Genomic DNA, 13149 nt, shown 5'->3' with positions numbered 1-13149 from the left:
AGAGGGACAGTGGGGAGAGAGGAAGAGACAAAACAGTGGAGAGAGAGAGAGAGGAGAGGAGAAGGGGAGAGGATGGGAGGAGAGAGTAGAGGAAGAAAGGAGGAGGGGGACAGGGAAGGAAGCTGTGGGGAGAGGAGAGAAGAGGCAGAGAAAAGAGAGAGACAGAAACAGAGACAGACAACACACAGAGAGACAATGAGAAGGAGGTGAACAAGAGAGAGACTGTGACAGAGAGAGAAAAAGACAGAGACAGACTCAAAAAGAGAGACACACACACAGCCGACCAGGATGGGGCAGATGGGTCTGCAGCCTTCCAGACTCACCCAGCCTCACTGCCTCCCAGTCTCCAATTCTTCAAGCCTGGGATTCTAAGAACTTTGCAATGTTTTCAAGGTCTGATTTTAAAACGCTGAGGCTCCGTCATTCAGCAAGCACAAAAAGAATGCCTACTGCATATTGTGCACCAATACTGTTCCAGGCAGCCAACACTGTTCTGGGCACTGGGGCACCACAGTGCACCCAGATCCAGCCAACCTTTCTAGGGCTGACACCGCAGAACACTGCCCACGGACACGTGAAAAGGGCTTGGAGGCTGGCATCAAGAAGCCCCACTCCTGGGGTTGGAGGGGGTTAGGGAGTGCAGGGCAGGCTGCCCCGCTGACCCCAAGAGGAGGGGCGGAGGTCTCTGGGGTGGGAGGGGTCCAGTAGGGTCCAAAAGCTCGAGCAGGAGCCTGTCATGGAGCAGGGAGGCCAGTGTGGCTGGGCAAGGGGACAGAGGGCAAGGCAGTGAGTGGGGGAGGTGAGCTCAAAGAGGAGATAGGAGCCAACACGCAGGGCCTCGTAGGACCTCGCAGGGCCTCTGAGTGGGGTGGGATCCCTGGGAGGGCTCTGAGCAGGGATGGGACAGGGTCTGAGTTGGCTCTGGCAGGGTCCTCTGGCTGCACGTGAGGAACAGCCAGGGTGGCCCAGGGCAGAAGCAGGGGCCCCAGGCAGGAGGTGACTGCAATGGCGCAGGCAGGATGATGGGGCTAGACCAGGCAGCATCCAGGAAGGTGGGGGCACAGGAAGGAGCCTGAAGCTCTGGGGACAAGCGAGAAGACTTCAGATGGGCCTAGGGCCCTATTTCTAGGACTCCCATTCTCAAGAGTTCCATGAACCTCTTTTCTGACACAATGAGCCACACCCCACCCTGGCCTCGCTATCATAAGCTTCAGCAAGCTCGGCTCAGCAAGTTCTCAGTGGCCCCGAAACAAGGCTCCCCATGCTTGGATGCTTCTTTCCACCAAAGGGGCAGAAGATGGAAAAGAAAAGAGGAGATGAGGGGAGCGAAGGGGAAGAGGCAACAGCACCCTTCTTTGGCAAGACACACACACAGACACACACACAGACACACACAGACACACACACACATACACACACACACACACACACAAACACACACACACACACAAACACACACATACACACACACACACACACACACACACACACATACACATCCCACGCACTCACCTTCCAGAAACCCTCAGAATGATGGGGCAGAGGAAAGGCCCTCCCGAGTGAGAAAGGGCCCAGGAGCCCATTGCCTCTTTAGGAAACGTTGGAAGTAAGTGATTCATTCCTGCCAGAAATGAGAAGAAATGGTAAGAATAGCCATCGCCGCTCCTGTGTGCCAATGGCATGCCCACCGCTTCCCAGATATTATTTCTATTTTTATGAATTGTCCTTGTGTATCTGATGACAAAATTAAGAGACTCATTGTTTTTAAAAAAAAAAATGAGACAGAGAGAGAAAGCAGAGGAGGGGGAAGAGAATGACAGGGAGGAGAGGAATTCTAACATCACGGAAATACGTAACTCACACCCCTCCACTCACGCTCTGCCCCCAAACACTCCAGGCCCGCACCTGCCTCAGGGCCTTTGCACTGGTTCCCTCTTCGTGGAATGTTCTTATCCTGGAGCCAGCCACACGGCCCCCTCCCTGCTCATAGAGAGATCTTCCTGACCAAGCAGCTGCCCCCGCCACATCTGTGATTTTTCTTCCCAGCACTTAGTGCTACCTCACATTATAATTGGTTTATGGTCTGTCTGCCACCAGTAGAACATCAGCCCCAGGACAGCAGAGATTTTTGTCTGTTTAGTTCAGTGCTGTTTCCTTGATGTTCTGAACAACTCCTGGCACACAGTCGGTATTCAGTGAGCATCTGAATGAAAGAGTGAATGAATGCATGTGTGGATGAAATGGCTCTCTGCTCAGGCAGATCAGGAAGAGGGGTTTTCTGAGGGGAACAACTGGGTCCTCCATGTGCCCAGCACACAGTAGGCATTTGTGGAATGGCAGATGGATGGACGGACAGACTGACTGGGGAATGATAGGGCCATGACCAAAGCAAGAAAGCAAAAAGGAAAACAAGAAAAGGAAATATCATTAATCCAGGGTTCTGAGTGCCTGGCCTGTGCTAAGCCCGCTCCACGTATTAGTTCATTTCTTCTTCCCAACAACCCCATGAAGGAGGTTTTGTTTTAAGCCCTGGTTCCAAATGGGGAAGTTGAGGCTGCACAAGAAGCATTTTTTTGCCAGGTCCCATGGCCAGGAAGGGGCAAATCGGGCCTGCCTGCCTCCGAAGCCAGTGCTCCAAGAAGGCTGTGGCTGGTGCACCCAGGCTGTGTGCCAGGCGCAGGGCTGGGCTCACCAGAAGGAACGAGGGCCAGGGGATGCCAGGCTTTCCACATTTGTAAGAGAGGCTGTGTGTTCACATTTTTAGGTGAAATCTCTTGCTTTTCAATGCTGGGAGTCAAATCAAAAGTTTAGAAAACATGATACAGGCCTAAAACGCACATCTGAGGGCTGCTAGTGTGAGAACTTTGGTCCAGGATTGAGATTTATTTCGGGGAACAAGGATATTATTGAGAGTGGGGTAGACAGATAAGGCTTCCTGGAGGAGGTGGAAGAGGCTGGGCCTTGGGTTTGAAAGGAGGGGGCCTTATGTGAGGAGAAGCAGGAGGGGCCTTTGGTTGGGTCACCCAGAGGCCATTCTTGAGGTCAGGGTAGGCCTCCTTCAAGAAGCCCAGGCAGAAGAAGCACAGCAGGTCAGACCAGATTCACATTGGGAACACCTAGGGGGCAGAGTACCAAGGCCGTTCTCGCACCCCCCACTTCCTCCCCTTACACATCCTGTCCCTCCCTCATTGACCCTCCGGGGATCTGAGCTGCCTGGGACATTTTCCCCAGAAGACCCTGCTTCCTTGTGAATTTCCCATGGGGGCTAGCTGGAGGGAGGGTCTGACGGTGAGTCAACATGGCAGCTGGACGGACTGGGAACAGCATAAGAGCTCTTTCATCCACTGGCCATTAGCAACAACACAGCCTCAGGCAGAAAACTTTGAGAATTAAAACACAAATTTACCGGCTTCCAGGGAAATCAGAACATCGAAGCAAAATATTGTGATTATAATACTACATCAACCAGTCAACCATACGGTGACCTTTTTCTCTTAGCTGTATATGAATTGTATTTAATGCAAAATATAGATACATTTTCATGTTTGACACGATTGAGCCTGGGTTTGAATTCTGCTTCACCGCTTATTAGAAGAGAAACTTTGGGCAAGATATATAGCTTATCTGTGTCTGCATTTCCTTATCTGTAAAATGGGGATGAACGGAGAACCAGTGTCTAGAGCTGTCATGCGGTCCCAAGGAGATAATGTGTGGTGAGCACTTAGAAAGTACTTGTCAGATAATAAGTGTTCAGGTAGTAATAAATAAGGTTATGAATTTAGTGTCACACCACTATTTCAAATCTTATCATAGGATAGGCATAGTGGCTCACACTTGTAATTCCAGGACTTTGGGAGGCCAAGGCAGAAGGATCACTTGAGGCAAAGAGTTAGAGACCAGCCTGGGCGACATAGTGAGACTCCATCTCTACAAAAATATTGTAAAATTAGCCAGATGTGGTGGTGCTTGCCTGTAGTACTAGCTATTCAGGAAACTGAGGTGGGATGATTGCTTGAGCCGAGGAGTTGGAGGCTGCGGCGAGCTCTGATCATGCCACTGCACTCCAGCCTGAGTAAGAAAGCAAGACCCTATATCTAAAGAAAAAATTAATTAAATTCATCACATATAATGGATTCTGGAGACATCAATATAAACTCATGTTTAGCTAAACATGAATAAAACTAGTTACACATGGAAATATTGATAACTGTGTGTATATACACACGTTCGTATACACACAGATATTTCTTTGCTCTGTCAGCTGAAAAGGCCTAAAAGAAATGATACCCCAGCAGCCATGAGCACGCCTGGCACCCAGATCTTGGTTTCTAATACTGTTCTCTAATAAAAAGAACCAGGACTCTTTGGAGAAATGGCTGATTCTAAGACTGCAGCAGGAAATATACAAGTTGAATGTGGAACAACTTATAGTGCCAGAAAATATGAAAGGACTTCAAGAAAACTCCACTGATGGAGTCTGTGGAAGTGGGCAGGAGCCAACTGAAAGAGCTCCCAATGGCCAAAGTTAGCAGAATTTGAGCAAGAAAATAAATAAAGCAACCTTGGATTGTAACCCAAAGTATAAATAAAGTAAATATCCATGAGTCTGTACTGATATAAATAAAATATTGAATAAATGGATAAGAATGAAGAGGTGAATCTCTCATGCAGAAAAGTTCCAAATAATTTACACAGATGCTCCAGTGGAAAGGAGGGGAGATAACTCCTCACACCTCAGGTGTAGGCTGCACACAGCAGCTTCTTGCCAAAGAGTACAGTGTGGAAAAAGGAAAAAAGAGAAACTTGATGATGGAGAAACCACAAATACTACTCAGGCTAGGTGATCAATGTCAACAGCAACAGTCAGAAGTCACATTAACAGTATGTACCCTTGATATGCTGTGATAAAAATGACATTTTACCTCTGAGATCTTCTTCCCCCAAACCTATAACCCTAATGTGGTCATACAAAAAAACATCAAATTCCAATAGAGGGGCATCCTACAAAATACCTGACCAGAACTCCTCAAAACTGTCAAGGTCATCAAAAACAAGGGAAGTCTGAGAAATTGTTATGACAAGAGAAGCCTAAAGGGACATGACAATTAAATGTCACGTGATACCCTGGATGGAATCCAGGGACAGAAGAAGGACATTAGGGAAAAAGTAAGGCAGTCAGAATAAGCTACGGACTCTAGCTCGTGACAATGTATCAACGTTGGTGCATTAATTATAACATAAAGGTGGGGTGCAGTGGCTCATGCCTGTCATCCCAGCACTTGGGATCCCTTGAAGCCAGGAGTTTGAGACCAGCCTGGACAACATAGCAAGACCCTGTCTTTACAAAAAAAAAAAAAAAAAATACAAAAGTTAGCTGAGCATGGTGGCCCATGCCTGTAGTTTCAGCTACTTGGGAGGCTAAGATGGGAGGATTACTCGAGCCCAGGAGTTCAAGGCAACAGAGGAAGACCCTGCCTCAAAAGACTTAAAATTTAAAAATTGTAACAAAATACCAAATTAATGTGAGATATGAATAATAGGAGAAACTGATCATAAGGTACAATCTTTTCAGTTTTTCTGTACATTTAAAACTTCTCTTAAAAATAAAGTCTATCGGCCGAGCACAGTGGCTCACGCCTGTAATCCCAGCACTTTGGGAGGCTGAGGCGGGTGGATCACTTGAGGTCAGGAGTTCGAGACCAGCCTGGCCAAAATGGTGAAACCCCATCTCTACTAATAATACAAAAATTAGCCGGGCGTGGTGGCTTGTGCCTGTAATCCCAGCTACTTGGGAGGCTGAGGCGGGAGAACCACTTGACCCTGGGAGGCAGAGGTTGCAGTGAGTTGAGATTGCGCCACTGCACTCCAGCCTGGATGACAGAGTGAGACTCCATCTCAAAAGAAAAAATAAATGAATAAAGTCTATCTTGGTTGGGGGCAGTGGCTCACGCCTGTAATCCCAACAGTTTGGAAGGCTGAGGCAGGTAGATCACCTGAGGTCAGGAGTTTGAGACCAGTCTGGCCAACATGGCAAAACCCCGTCTCTACTAAAAACACAAAAATTAGCCAGGCATGGTGGCACTGCGCCTATAGTCCTAACTACTTGAGAGGCTGAGGCAGGAGAATTGCTCAAACCCAGGAGGCGGAGGTTACAGTGAGCTAAGATCACACCACCATACTCCAGCCTGGGAAAGAGAGAGAGACTCTGTCTCAAAAAATATATAAATAAATAAATAAATAAAAGTCTATCTTAACAACTGGATTTTTTTTTCCAGTGAGTATGTTTTTCCCACACTCTCATAATTCACAGAATGACTTTTTCACACCTGGTTGGAACATCTTCCACATTGGGTCTGTCATTCCGCCAGTCATTCTGTGGGTCCTGATCTCAGGTTTCCAGACCACGGCGGTTTCATTGCTGAGTTGATGGGACATGGTCCTTTGTGAAACCCGTTCTGTGGTGGAATTGTGTCTTGAGCCAATGGACCCGTTCCGCTCACACCGGAGTGGTCGTTTGGCTAATTCATCCTGTAGACACCTATTGTTTACATCAACATCCAGCAATGGCCATTGTCGGGTTAAAGCGTCAGGCATCATTATTCAATGTGGGTTACATTCCTTTCTTCCCTTCATCTTTTCCAGTTCTGTCACCTCGAGCAGCATCCCTGGGCCCTGGTCTCCAAGTCCCGATCCTGTCTGAAAAATGGCCTGAAGGCCTAGCACAGGGCAGCCTCTACCTCAAAGCACCATCCGGATAAACATCCCAGCGGTGCCTCAGATAAGAAGCCCTATGGTAGGGTCCACCCGAAACCCCTGGACCCCATGTCTCCTTCCTGGCCCCAAGGACAGCTGACACTGTCCGGAAGGAAAGGGCAAAGGGGAAGCACATGGCAAGACACTCATTTCTCAGAAAGTCTGGGTTAGGAGTCAGGGGACCTGGGTTCAAGTCCCACATCTGCCTCTGACTCACAGTGTCACCTTTGGCCACTCACTTCCCCTTGTCTGGACCTCAGTTTCCTCATTTGGGAGTCAGTGAGGTGGACCAGCTGATCTCCCAAGCCTTCCCCAATTGGCATTGCACTGTTGAAATCAGGACTGGTGATATCATGCCCCCTCCCCAGCTCCCCTCGCTCTCACAACCAGCGCTGAAGTCAGAGACTGTGACTGCCTTTGCAACTAACAAACTCGCATTTGTGTGTAACGCTGTGAATTTACATTCAACAAATGGCAAAGGCCTGTTACCTTTGTATTTCTTTCTAAAACGAAAGTCGTAGCCTGGCACAGTGGTTCACATCTGTCATCCCAGCACTTGAGGCTAAAGTGGGAGGATCGCTTGAGCCCAGGAGTTCGAGACCAGCCTGGGCAATGTAGTGAGACCCCCATCTCCACAAAAAATAAACAAAACTAGCCACAGAGAAGTTGTGTGTGCAGGTGCTTTTCTTTAAGTTTCCTGATCCAAAGTGCCTAAGTTCTGGGCTGGAAATGAATCACAGTGAGTTTGCATTTTGTGTCTTGTAGTCATTCATAACTTTGGTCTTTGTTCATAATAATTACCCTTGGAATGAAATTCAAATTCCTCACTCCTGCCTTCGAAGCCCCGCAGGGTCCATTCCCTCCCCTTCTCTCCAGCCCTCTCCCTTTCACTCTCCCTGCTCCAGCCACAGTGGCCTCCCTACTGTTCTTTGACCCACCTAGCTTGTTCCCACCTCAGGGCCCTCACCTTTACCACTCATCCACCCCCAGCACCCTTCTTTTAGGTCATGCCTGCTTCTTGGAGGCCCTCCCTGGCTGTCCTGCTGGTCACCCCGCATCCCAGCTCTCTGCTTCATTTCCTTCACCACAATCTCAAATGATGCTGTTTACTCATTCAATGCCCATCTCTCCCACCAGACTGTCAGCTCTGGGAAGGCAGGGATTCCATCTGCTTTGTTCTGTGATGTGATCCCAACACTCCCCCCAGGGCCTGACACATAGTAGGGTCTCAATAAATACAGGTTAAATCAATGATGGGGCCAAGCACACTGGCTCATGCCTGTAATCCCAGCACTTTGGGAGGCCAAGGAGGGTGGATCGCTTGAGCCCAGGAGTTCGCTTGAGCCCAGGAGTATTTTTTGTCGAGAAGGGATTTCGTATGCGAAAAATTAGCCAGGTGTGTTGGCACACGCCTGTAATCCCAGCTACTCGGGAGGCTAAGGGTGGGAGGACTGCTTGAGCCTGGGAGTTCGAGGCTGCAATGAGCCGTGATCACGCCACTACACTCCAGCCTGGATGACAGAGCAAGACCCTGTCTCAAATATATAAATAACAAAGTGAGTGGATGAATGAATGAAATTGTGACCGTAGTCTGCAGCTAGACAGCTGGCATTTGTTGAGCACCTACTGTATGCCAGGCACTATGCTGTTGTTTCGTCCCTGCGGCAGGTGGGTTGATGCTCTTCATTTTGCACATGAGAAGACCAAGGCTCCCAGGCCTCAGAGCCCCAGAGTGTGGAGCTGGCCTTGAATCCAGCCTGGGGACGCTGCTGTTGGGCTCCTTCCACCCTACTAAGTCCCCCAGTAAGAGAGTCACGGGGAGGGGAGCTGAGTGCAGCTTGCCCCTCATGCACACAGGCACCCCTTGTCTAAGGCAGAACTTTCTAGACACCTCTCTGTCCCACCGCCTGGTGGAGCCCCTGTGGCCAGCATGGGAGTTGAGTGCCCAGGCAGCCTGGCCTTATGCCAGTCAGTGCCAGGAACCAGCCTGGGGAGCAGAGTCCGGGCCAGCCCGGTGGTGAGTGACACAGGCCACTTGCCCCAAGGGGGCTCCCAATGTCCACTGCGGCATGGGGAAGACCAGCGCACTGAACTCTCTCCTCAAACCTCCAGGGCAGGTCCCCGGGCCCCATGCAGAAGAGGGGCCAGGATAGCTAAACCAGGCTCGAGCCTACCCAGGCTGCAATTTATGCCCCCGTTTCCTAGATCTGAACACTGAGGCCCAGGGAAGTGCGGTATCTCAGCAAGCCTAAGAAGTAGAGTGGGATTTAAACCAGGAAGGCACTCACGGTTGTTTATGCACACATGTGCACGTGGGCATGTGTGGGCGGCTGTGTTCCCAGTGCCATCTGCACCAGTGGTGTGTCCTCATTGGCTCACATCAGCCTCGTGTACACAGCAAGTGTGTCCACGTGCACGTCTCCCACCTCTGTACCTGTGCTTGTGAACCCATAATACCCCGCCCCCACTGTGTCAGGCTTGACTCAGCTGAGACTCAGTTTCCCCATCTGCTCAGTGGCCCCAGAGGCTGTTGTCTGCTGGGGATAGGGGTCTGGGCCCCTGCGTCCCTCTCAGCCCTGGGCAGAGCAGCCTAAGAGAGCCAGGAAAGGCACCATGCCAGTTTGGGCCAGGCAAGAAGGGGGACAGAGGGCGGGAGCCAGCACAGGGTCTGTCTGGGAGTCCAGGGGCTCAGGCCCATGCCCACCTTCCCCTTGGGGTAGAGCTAGCCCCCAGGGCCCTGGCCTAGTCCTTCATGTCTCATGCTGTCAGCCTGGTGAAGGGAATATCACTCCCTGTAGGCCAGGCCCAGGGCTGGGCGATGCTGGGACACAGAGCTGACTCCAGTACCCAGGACCTGCCCTCGAGAGGTGCCCAGCGTAGGCAGGGAGGTGAGAAGGTAAACCAGTCACCAAAAGGCAGCCTGTAGTCCTGAGTGTGGATTTTCCTTTGAACACTTGTTAGCTGTGCATCCTTGGGCAAGTCTCTTAACCTCTCTGAGCCTTTATCTCCTCCCCAGGAGAAAACTATGCTCCCCACTCAGGGTTGGGTGAGATCCCAGCACAGTGCCTGGCACAGGTGGTGCTGCTGAGTCACATGGAGGCTTCCCTTATTTAACGTCTGCTCTGGGAAGCAGGAGGAGAGAAAAGACTAGGGGGAGGACAGATTCCCTCTGGGGCTGGGGAAGCCCCAGGTTCACCTCCCACCTCCAGAGGAGGTGCCACCCAGCCAGACCTGGACCAGTGAGGGCAAGGTTGGCATAGAGAAGCCAGAAGCGGGAGGGCAGTCCAGGCGGACGGCACAGCCCAGGCAAATGACAGTCATGTCTCTCAAGTCCAGGGTTCTCCTCATCCTTCAGATCTCAGCAAAAGGCCACCTTTTCAGAAGAGCCCCACCTGTTCACTCCATCTCGGGGACCCCGTACCCCCAACTTCCATCAAAGCAGCAGGCTTATTTTCCGCTTTGAACTTATAAACAATCATGCTTGTTTATTATCTGTCTCCTCTGCCAAGTTCCCCCAGGGTGTGGACAAAGTCTGTCCTGTTCACTGCTCTGTCTAGCACAGCACCTGGTACACAGTAGAGGCTTAATAACACAGTGAGCACTGTTTGAGCAAGTTACTCCACCTCTCAGTGCCTCAGTTTCCTTATCTGTAAAATGTGCATCATAACAGCACCTACCTCATCGAGTTGTAAGAATTCAATGAGTTACTATTCATAATGCCCTTAGAAATGTCATGAGAATTAAACGAGTTAATATTCGTAAAGCCTTAGAACAGTTTCTCCTTGTGACCACGTAGGTACTCTGCAAAAGTGTGTAAATAAAATGTACGATGAGTGAATGAAGAGAATAACAGATGCATAGATTTGGAAAGTCATCATATTATAGATTACCAAGTTGCACAATTTATAATGCCCTGGTTGATACTCACATTTCATTTTCTTTTTCTTTTTTTTTTCTTCCCATAGAAACAAGGTCTCAATATATTGCTCAGGCTGGTCTCAAACTCCTGGGCTCACGCAATCCTACCGCCTCAGCCTCCTAAAGTGCTGGAATTACAGGCGTGAGCCACCATGCCTGACCCACATTTCGTTGTCTTTGTCACTATTTCCTGGCTTTTTATTTTGACAATTTTTAAGCCCACAGACAGGCAAATGATTAGTACAATGATTGCCGCAATTTACCAGTTGTTAATTCTTCAGTCTGCGGGCCTTCCCTCTAGCTAGGTGAAATGAGAAAGATGCGTATTTCTACTTTTGGGAGGGCTTTTCTTGTCTGATCCATGTGGGAGCAAGTTGAAGACACCAAGGTAATTTACTCCTGAACTCATCAGCTGCTGTGATTTTTTAAAAATCTCTAACTCAATGGATATATGAATTCTCTGGAACCAATTGCAACCAGTTCCGTCATCTTATAAATCAATAATTCTACAGATCTACTAGTCCCTGAATCCTTCAACCTGAAACTATTTGATTCTGGAAACCATCATCTGCTGGTTCTCAGAGTCTGCACATGGCTGAGGTTCTATCTTTCTGTGATTTGGGACTCCCGGTACTCTCCCCCGAGTCTGCGGCTCTCTCGGTCCAGTCCTGATGATCCTCCCGTTGGTGCCTCTGAGCGCTGACTCCCACTTCCCAGAAGCTATTGCCCGGGACGAAGAAAGGGGAAAACCCAGCCGATCCCAAGTCCAGTGCAATGCCAGCCTCGTGGATGCCAAGTGGCACAGAGGCCTGGGTCACAGGCCCAAGGATGGGACCCTGACCGGGCCGCTCCCTGGGTGCCCAGACCCATCTCAGGCCAGCTGGGTGAGGGGCAGATGGGTGGCCCCTGCCTCCACCCTGCCCGTGGAGCAATCATCTGAGTCACCCCCACCTCATGACTCGCCTGCCCGCCACCACTAAGGCCTGTAATTACAGCTGCCTCCTCCGAGGCTAGGTCTTATCAGCCCATCAGGGCAGGCCGAGGAGGGAGATGCCCTGGAGGTACCCCACAGATGTGGCTGGTCCTGGGGCTTGATGGCATGCGATCTGGGCATGCCTCGGCCCTACTAGCCCCAAGCCCAGAGGCTGGCTCTAGACTCCCAGAACTCCCACTGTTCATTCCCCAAAACCCTGCCTCAAGTTCCACCATTCAACTCATTTTCCTGTTGAAGTGTAAACTGATCACTCACGAGACATTTCAGAGCAGATTTTCCAAAGCCCCGGGGAGGGGGTCAGCTCTGCGTTAGGCACACAGGGAGCTCAAGGAAGACTCGGCAAAGCGCCACTATGGTTGCAGCTGTTGGTCAGACCTCGCCGTGGGTGCTGGAGAAGAGAGGAAAGAAAGGGTCTTGATGAAGGGACTGTCACTGGTGACTGGTTCTGGAAGGGAGGTGGAGGCAGCAGGCAGCAAACCGACCCTTCACCTCCTTACCTGCTCCCCTTGTCAGCTAGCTGCCTTCTGACCCTGGAGGGAGGAACTCTGGTTCCTATTCCATAGTTGAGGAAACTGAGGCTCAGAGAAGCTTCACACCAACTCCTGTCCTCCAAGGGAAGGCAGCAGGGATCGTGATGATGTTCTGGGAGTGGGTGTGGCTGTTCCCAGGGAATGGGGATCCTCCCATCCCGGCAAAGGACTATCCAGCTGCACTCAGACCTCCTGGATTCAAATCTGTAAAATTAGACCCTTAGACCCTCTGTGCCTCCAACTGTCAACTGGAGATAATAGCAAGGCCAACCTCATCTGGTTGTTGTGAGGATTAAATCCATCACCTAATGAGAAGCTTCCTGAAGGTACGTAGTAGGCTCTTTCCTCCCTCCCCTAGATGTTGGCAGATCCTTCCTTCCCTGAGTCAGTGGAAGATGGGGAGGCTGGGATGTGTCCCACCTTGCCGGGGGTGGGTGGCTGACTCTGTGCCCTCATCATCCCCCTCACCCACACAGGCTTCTGGGAAGCTGCAGCTGGTCCCCAGGCTGCCCCGACGCCTGGGCTGGGTCCCTGGGATCAGCACCCCCAACTCCACACCTCCAAAGACAAACGCAGACACAACTCAAGGCCTGTAGTGTGGCTGGTTGCTTTGCAATTGTTAATAATTTCCTCCCTCCATCCCTCCTGCAGACCTGCTTAACCAGTCTCCCCACCAGCACAGAGCAGGCCTGACATTTGAACCGACTATTATTCTCTCTCCCTTCAGGGAGAAGCAAGGAGGGAATGTGGGCCTGTGTCTTGACGCTGGGCAGGGAGAGGCAGAGGCCGCCCACAGGTCCCCCTTTCAGTCCTGGGTGCAGCATCCAAGCTCCGCCGTCCCCCGTGGCAATGGGCTCATTGCCCCTTTCCTGAAGACCAGGAAAGAGAGAGAGAGAGGGAGGTTGATTAAGCCTCTGCCAAGCAGCAGACAGGTTGGAAAATCCTCTTGCACAG

At 50.7% G+C, this 13149-nt stretch overlaps 1 long non-coding RNA gene across 2 annotated transcripts in view; it reads right to left on the bottom strand.

Moving 5' to 3' along the window:
• LOC134738884 (uncharacterized) overlaps window positions 1-12006 on the bottom strand; it is a 30895-nt gene extending 18889 nt beyond the window's left edge. For both annotated transcript variants that reach the window (XR_010125104.1, XR_010125105.1), the window contains exon 1: window positions 11921-12006. This is a non-coding gene — a long non-coding RNA (uncharacterized LOC134738884). The remainder of the gene's footprint in view (window positions 1-11920) is intronic.
• Between the last annotated feature and the right edge of the window lie 1143 nt (window positions 12007-13149).

This window comes from Pongo pygmaeus, chromosome 21 (assembly GCF_028885625.2).
Source record: "Pongo pygmaeus isolate AG05252 chromosome 21, NHGRI_mPonPyg2-v2.0_pri, whole genome shotgun sequence".
Classification (NCBI taxonomy): domain Eukaryota; kingdom Metazoa; phylum Chordata; class Mammalia; order Primates; family Hominidae; genus Pongo; species Pongo pygmaeus.
Note: the sequence above shows the minus strand (reverse complement) of the source record. Positions and strands in the feature narration are given on the sequence as shown.